Source organism: Gymnodraco acuticeps, unplaced genomic scaffold, assembly GCF_902827175.1.
Source record: "Gymnodraco acuticeps unplaced genomic scaffold, fGymAcu1.1, whole genome shotgun sequence".
In the NCBI taxonomy this organism is placed as follows: Eukaryota; Metazoa; Chordata; class Actinopteri; order Perciformes; family Bathydraconidae; genus Gymnodraco; species Gymnodraco acuticeps.
The window spans coordinates 228,148-237,130 of NW_022991419.1; positions in this window are offsets into that span (position 1 = coordinate 228,148).

The window sequence follows — 8,983 nt, forward strand, 5'->3', positions numbered from 1 at the left end:
GCAAATGATGCATTATCTTACACCCACTCGTGCATTTTGGAGAAATTGGCACAATAGACAGTAGAAGAAACACCTATATAATTTTTTAAGTATTTCTTACAACTTTGAGCACATGAACACAGAAAAATAGGAAGAACCATTTCCCAACTCTGGACCCTTCGAGAAGCTCTCGCATTTCACGTGAGGTATAAGTCATCTATAGTGGTTGGGATGTAACGTGAACAGTGATGGAAGGAAGGTAAAACGAGTGTGAGTTGGAGATATATCAGAGAGGAAGAGAGTGAGTAGGCAGTCGGGAGTTAAACTAGCCTAAAGGTAGCCGATAATGGATGTAACCTTCATTTTAAAGGTCGAGTTTCCCACAGAGCCATTAGCTGTCCTCACTGATGTTCCCTGAATGCAGCACGGTGCAGGGCTCACAGCAGCCGAATGTCTTTGTGGTTTGTTGTCATGTGAAGGTTTACAAATGAATGTATCCGTCAAACACAAGGACGTGTTCATGGTTAGTTTAACTCCCTAATTATCTACAGTTTGTCTGAACAGCCGGGACCAGATGTTCACTGTTACTGAATATTAGCTTCACTGAACCGCCTGTCAGTGCTGTTAAAGATTGATTTCAAACTTTTACTAAATATCCTCACAACTAAAAAAAGGATCATCTGAATCTGTCAAATGAATGCAATGTCATTTTGGAGATTTGGACATAACTTTAAATCTGACAGAATAATATTTGTTATATAACTGGATTATAATTAGTGATGCATATACAGTATGTGTGTATTACTTCAATGCTCTGGTTAAAGTTAGGCTAATTTTCATTTAATTGTATAGGCTACTGCGAGGTTAATCTATGAGTATATATAATACTTTTTTACTTGATTTTGTATTGGATATCTGCAAAGAGCAGTAAAATAAAAGTGGTGTAGTAAAAAGTATACTCTGAAATACCTCTGAAATGTAGAGGATTAGAAGAATAAAGAAGCATAACATTAAAATACGTTAGTGAAGTAAAAGTCATGCACATAACACGACTTTATAGTGCTTAAGTTACTGTTCTTGGTTACAGTCCATTTAAAGGGGACCTATCATGGAAAATGCCCCTTGTGATGTCTTCTCTACATAACCATGTGTCCCCGGTGTGTCGGGGAACTCACGCAGCGTCAGAAAATAAAACCCTCTCTCTTTTCCTCCGTACCCAAATCTCTAAAAACGGGGAACAACGGAGCTGATCCAGATTTGCGTCCGATATGACGTAACATCTGAAATGTGGACCCACGGCCCAATCAGAAACGTTGCTATCAGAAACAATGCCCGACTGTTCTGGACGTAATATGGTCGGTGTTTACATTAGCATCGCTAACACTCAGAGCTAACCTGTACTGGAGAGCATGTGTGTGAAGAAGCAGGAAGTAAAAAGAAACTCACCTTGTGGTATAACCAGCAAGAGAGAAAGCCTTTGAGCTCCATACTGTTTCAGAAACAATCCTTGATGATCCATGATATGGCGTTTCATCACGGCAGCATTTAGTTTAGACAGTAGCTGCTGGGTCCCGCATGAGCTCAGACCCCTCCTTTTTTAAAGCTTTATACCCGAATCAGCACTTTTGAAACAGGAAGTGAAATAGAGGGATATGAGGCATGGCTAGAATGGGTGATCTGTTTGGTATTTTGAGCACAAAACTTCATAGACATGTTTTTTATATATTTGTATATCTGAGGCCTATGCTATTGCCTAAAAATAGCATGATGAGTGACCTTTAAGGTTTTTCCATGTATGTCTTTCTTTTCCTCTTTCTCTGTTGTGTTTCATTGGACTCAAAAATGTTGTAGGGAAGGGAACCAAACGTGTGTCGTTGCCCTGATGTTGGGACATGATTAGAAATACTTATGGCTATTTTACTATTATATATTTAGACTGTAAGTGTAAATATGCACATTGACCTTGAAATGTTATCTCGTTGCACTGTCATCACTACTACTTCTGCTTTTATCACTCTTATTTATTTATTTAGTCTATTTTTTACTGCAGTGAGAGTTGTTGTACTTTGTATTAAGATATATTCTATTCTATCAGAAGTTTGTTGTGTCTGATCGAACAGATGTTTGTTGTGTCTGATCGAACAGATGTTTGTTGTGTCTGATCGAACAGATGTTTGTTGTGTCTGATGGTACAGAGGTTTACTGTCTCTGATCGAACAGCGCCACCCTGTGTCCGTTCTCCAGACTGCATCTCCTCAGAGTGATTCCTGTGTTTCTCTGTTGCACGGCGCCTCTCTCTTTGTGTGTGTGTGTGTGTGTGTGTGTGTGTGTGTGTGTGTGTGTGTGTGTGTGTATGTGTGTGTGTGTGTGTGTGTGTGTGTGTGTGTGTGTGTGTTTGTGTGTTTGTATGTGTGTGTGTTTGTGATGTTTGGTTTTCCACCGAGCTGAAGCCGGGCTCAGAATAGAATTGTATCGATTGCTGATGGATGGCTGGAAAAGAGACAGTGGAAAACAAGGGTGTGTAGCCAATACAATTTAAAGAGGAATAAGCAAGACGAGAAGAGAAGGAGAAGACCCAAATTCGTGTAAACTGCAGTGAAATATAAAATATTGATTCATCAATATAAGCTTTAATCTTTTTACCAAATTATGTCGTGTTTGTCTAGTGCTTTTTCCTTTATCACACAACAAAAACAAGCAAGAGCTTCACTGGAGCACTACAGAGTGCAGGAATGAGTCCAATAACCGGGGAATGAGTCTGGAGTTTTCAGAACTAACATCTATTTTTATTTACCGACGGAAATGAGCAGGGGCGGTTCTAGTGCCCCCCTAACACTGACCCCTGTGGCCCCCCCTAACAATGAAACGTTTTTTATTTATTTGTTTTTAAATGTATATTTTCTGGTACTCGGTTTGCCAAAAACCGCAGGATTTTGTTGCTGTAATGTGAGATTATGCAGACACTATTATGTAAAGTAGAGATGTAACTGTTCATTGCCTTCATTTTCATATAAATATGGTGTTAGTGCAAATATTGCACTATAACTTAAGCTGAAGCTAACAGTAATAACTATAAGATCTATCTGAAATAAATAAGTGTACTGAAACAAATACCAATAACTGTATTGCATTGTTTTCTTATGCGCAATTACTTCATACTGTCTAGTTCTCTTTTTCGTCCTGCATTTATTGTGCCCCCCTCAGAAAATATCTGGCCCCCCCAGTGGCCCCCCAGTCAAATTGGTCTAGAACCGCCACTGGAAATGAGTCAGCATTTCACCACTTACCACCTCGTCTCCAATTCAACAAGTTTGTTTTTGGTTCAAAAGCTTTTTCACTTTTTCACCAATTTGTTCACGTTTTGTTCTACGACATTAAAATACCTCAGTGAATGCTGCATGTGTGAATGTCCACATGAAAAAGGTGGCTAAAAAAACGACCAAACGTCATCAATCTAAACATTAGCCACCTTTAGCTTAGCATAGGTGATGCGCAGCCATGTGGTTCATTTCGAGCCTATAAAGTTAGCTTTTTACTTCAAAATCATAAGGTGCTGTTAATATGTGGAGATTATCCTGCTGCATAAAACATGTAAGTATCATAAATGTTTGTCACCAATGTTATTTTGTGTTTTTTGTCGTGGGAGATCTTGTGATAACTAACTGGCTGTCAGCCTAAAAAAATACGCCATCACTGCACCACTCTTCTGTCCTTTAACAAGGCATTACAAAAAAAGCAAAGCAAATGTGTTGGAAGTTTCCAATACACACAGTCTCTGTTATTGATCCCGTCTCTCATTCGTAGTAAAGTCCATATCGATTCATGATGTCAGAGCTTAATCTCCATGAGTCACTTTGTTGTGTTACAATTATTCATCCATTCCCACCCAGCTGCGAGAGTCCGCAGAGGAAAAACTAATTTACACAGCCATTGTAAATGATGACAGTGTGTGTGTAGGTGTGTGGTGTGTGTGTGTGTGTGGTGTGTGTGTGTGTGTGTGTGTGTGTGTGTGTGTGTGTGTGTGTGTGCGTGTGTGTGTGTGTGTGTGTGTGGTAATGCAGGTGTGAGTGTGTGAGTCTCCCTGCATTGTGCGATTGAATTGTTCCCATGACAACCGCTTTAAAGGTGACATAACTGCAGCAGTGTGACATCGTTGTTAGATGGTGACTCATACTCTGTGTGTGTGTGTGTGTGTGTTGTGTGTGTGTGTGTGTGTGTGTGTGTGTGGTGTGTGTGTGTGTGTGTGTGTGTGTGTGTGTGTGTGTGTGTGTGTGTGTGTGTGTGTGTGTGTGTGTGTGTGTGTGTGTGTGTGTGTGTGTGTGTGTGTGTGTGTGTGTGGATGAGATCGGAGGGAAACACATGCCACAGCAAGACGGCAACAACTCTGGACATTCATGTGTTTTTATTCTATGTAACAAAAATAATTACATGGTCTTTGTTCTAGGAGCTTAACAATATTGAAAACAAAAGCAAAAAAAGGCAAAATCATCAGACAGGACGAAATAGACATTTATACATGAACATCATAGAGAAATGTTGAAGAATAGAATGTATATTGTACAACCGAGCACAAATGAACCAAAATAATAATGTTCATATTCTTCTCACACAGCTCAGTGTTCCTTCACACAATCTCTTTTTTGGCACATTAAAAACAACCAAATGTTGATTTTCGTCAAAGTATTATTGAATTTGACACTGCAGGATAAACGACAGATGAGAAAGCAATACAATAGTTACCAAAGAAGAAATTCCTTTGTGCGTTCTTGGGGAGAAAATAGTTTTCTCGCTTTGAACTGAAGCTAATTAGGATGGACAGGATCTAATCAGTGGAGGAGAGCAAGGATACGTTGTGAAGCCACTTTGCGAGCCAATCTGTTCTAATCAAAGTGTTTTACTGCACACCTCTCAACCGTAAATGGGATGATTATCAAATCATGGGTGAAAATATTGTTATTCAAAACAAGAGGCGACAAAACAGATGGGGTTGTTTTGGGCGAATTTGCTGTTGAACTTCTGTGTTTAAACGTTCTCTCTTAAAACAGGTGCAAAATATCTGCCAGTGGAGCGAAATAATCTTGAACAAAACTCATATTACATTTCATCAAAGACTCTCTGAGAAATGTTTATATAGCATATTTCAAATTGTTTTTAGGCTATAGCTTTGCTGTCTTTTCTGTTGTCTAATAATACACTTTCAGATTCCGTAAAACACTTGTTTGGGAATTTTGCAACACAGGTTCGTGGGAAAAAGTCAAAAGATTTTAATCAATTTTAATTGTTTCGCTCTGCAATAATATAATCATTTATTTCCTACTGGAGAATTGGTGCCACCTATTGCTTATCTTCCTCTCCTAACTCCTAACAAACACATTGGCCGTTTCTCAATCTCGAGGATACTGGCTTGGTAGTCGCGTACTTCCAAGTGACTTCCTTCAGAAACGAAGCAAGTATACTTCCAAGCCACGGCTTCGGAAAACGAAGAAGAATGGAACAGGCTAACAAGTGTGCCACTCTCTCTAACGGCTTCAACATAAACTGTACCGAAAATAAATACCTCACGATGTCTATCTAATTATGAACTTGCTTTACTTTCACGGAACACATTTTTGGTGATAACAAATGTAACATATTTACCAACACATGTTCTACGCCACTACATACTTACATTTAAATGTGTGCTGCGTCGGTTCAGCAATTCTCCGCAAGGGTTTTTGAAATTGGTCCGTGTGCAAAGCATTGTGGGGATTCTAAGGACGCGAAGTCTACCCATATGCAGCCTCGAAATTTCCCCCAAACCAAGGACGCGGCCTCGGTGGAATTCCAAGTATGCTGGAGATCGGAACAGTCCTTCGGCGGCACTCGATGACGTAGCATCCTTGAAATATTGGCTTGGAAGCCAGTATCCTCGAGATTGAGAAACGGCCATTGCCTTTTGCTGATTTTTCGCGAAATTCAGTTAAATTGTGAGCTATATTTGGTTCAAAACTGTCTACTGGTTACTCTTTGTTTATTTCACTGTCAAATTAAAGGTCTTTATTTCATCAAAGAAATTCAAATCTGATCGAGACAAATTCTGATTCGGAAAATAGTGAAATTATCTCACTCCACTTTCAGATGAATGTGCACTATGGAGAAACACAAGACTCAACAAGGGCTACTAAAGCAGTTTGCATCAATTGAAATTGTTAGTTTTTATCTGGAGGCGTGACATTATGGAGGAACTGTAATGTTTTTGGGTTGTTTTGAGACATAAAACCTCCTTCCACTTTGTCATTTATGTGTGAATTACTTGTAGAACTGCAACAGTAGACTACAGCAAACACAAGGAGATTTCCTCTAGTGAAGACAGAACAAACGGTACACCAGCGGACCACAAAAGCAAGTTTAAGTGTGGGTTATAATACTTTAGTGCTTCGGGGTAAAGGATTACACTCAACTCTTTACAAAGTGGAACTAGACTGAGGCCTCTCTTGTAACACAAATGATACAAATACAAAACACATGTGAGCACTTGCAAAAATGTCCCAGCACACTTAGCTTTTCACAATCACTCGCAGTTATGAATCAGACTCACACACACACACACACACACACACACACAGTAGCTGTGTCATCATATGAAAGTAGTTCTAAGCTAGAAGTACATTTACATTTACATATCATACTTGTTTATATTCATAAATACGATTACAGTCGTATTATAATGTACATGTAATTTTATCATTACATTATCGCACAAAGGAGGCTCGTTCTTTAGATCTATGGAGGGAGCGTGTTCATTGGCTGGCTGAGAAGGAGGAGATTCATCTGATTGGCTCACAGGAGGGAAGTCAAATGTTTTGCTGCAATGCAGAGATTTAGGACACTTTTGACTGATTCACAAAGAGAAATGAATGGTCTGCCCTAATGACTGAACACAGGGACCAGGTGTATTCTTTACAAAGGGAAGGTCATGTTGCCTCCATACGATCCCATACTCTTAACTGTTAGAACTTCACCAATGACAGTGCATGCAATCTGTTTTACTGTTACATCAGTCCAGTTATTTTCCTAATTTCTCCTACAAATCTTTCTATGACCTTATAATGGTTACCATAATTATTTCTGGGAAAGTCACAAGAACAAATCTCAGCTATTTCCTACTACTTAGTCAAAATATGAGTGCAATCAGAAACATTTTCAGCCATCACTGGGTGTATTGGATGTCTTTTTTTCTGTAGATATACAGTAAACCTTCCGGATTGACATTACATCTACAATAACTGAAATTTAATTGAACGCTAAACAAATGTTTGCCTCTGGCGCTCACACAAATGACTTGACTGGAGTGTTTTTTTCCAGTGCACAGTCTGAATAGTCAACCTCAACAGCTCAAGGGATTCAAATGCTTTATTTGTACTTTATTTGTATTTATACAAACTAGCTACAGCTTAGTTTTGTCAGACTACTCACGTGTTTCTTAATATGTTTATTATAAGCAGCATATAGTTTGAGTTTGTTGGGGCGGTGGTGGCGAAGTCGATAGGGACTTGGCTTGGCAACTGGAAGGTCACCAGTTTAAGTCCCAGCAAGACCAAGTGCTACCGAGGTGTCCCTGAGCAAGGCACCGTTCCCCACACTGCTCCCCGGGCGCCGTTCAAAATGGCAGCTGCTCCTAACACTAGGATGGGTCAAATGCAGAGAAACAATTTCCCCACGAGGATTAATAAAAGTCCATCTCCTTATCCCTTTGGCGTCTCATCACTCCACAGATTTACAAAGAACATTGAGTGATGATTAGATAACTATCCCCCCCGAGCCTACAGGTGGAGCTGGGGTGGTGGTGGGGCAGGCAAGCAGCAGCAACAGGAAACACATCAGCAGGAACATGAACGCAGCAATATCAAGTGAACACAGCAGTGGCAGCAGCAGCATAGCGAAGCAGGAAGACACGTTCCGATATAGTTCCGAAATGTTGCGTTCACACCAAAAAGAGCCGGAACTAAAATTAGTTCATCAGAACCTTTTTACCCCCTTTTCAGTCCCTGCTAGAGAGCAGGGACTTTCGTGGGAGAAAAGGGTTCCTATGTCTGATTGGCTGGGCGGATTGCAAACCACGCCCCGTAAAACTCCCAAAAAGTTTTGTGAAGCCGCCATTTTATTATCCTCGCATTAGCATTATTAGCATTAGCATTAGCCCAGCGCAGAAACGCAGAGAGACTAACTTATGGCAATACAAAATAAAACATGGGAGCGGTGGAGATGAGGAGGTGTCGGCGTTCTGGCGATTTACTCGGAAGGCTTCAGTAGAAGCTGCTGGGAGTCCCAGCAGCTTCTACTGAAGCCAGTCCCCAACTCCGGGGACTTCCGACCGGGGACTTCGGGTGGCAGTATACGCCGTGAAGTTGTTTGCGGCCTGCCAGTAAACCCAAAGCAGAAGAAGAACAAGTGACGTCAGTGGCTTCATTTGCCTAATTCTCCCCCAGAAGACCGTTCTGGCCGTTACTAACAGCTTCAAACTGTTCAGCTATCTGCCATCATTCACGTTCACAAACAGGTGAGCACTTGTAAACAAACATTAACCACCAAGGCTTCCTCTTCAACCTTTTGCAAATTGATTTTAGAGTGCAGCAAGTTCCTCGCCCTCCACCGACTATCAAAGCGTTTCCTCTCTGACATTTAGGGAGGAAGAAGAAAAAGGGTGGATAGCAGGACATTGGGAGAGAAAAGAGGACAGAAGGCTAGTGTAGCTTTTCATGTGAAACAAGAATGAATAATGGAGGCAGGTTTGCCCTTTCAGAGAAATACCGTTGCTGTCCTTTGGCCATAATTACTGTCCTGATTATCCACACTCAACGCTGTACTAGTGGCCCCTTCTGTTTCAACAATTTCTTGATTATATGTTTCTGTTTTTCTGCATTTATGTGTGTCCGACTGTTGAGAACATTTCCAGTTTTATGCAGAGACACAGTTGAACGTATCCAATGTACGTATACCAACTGTAATAATGTGGAAATGTAAT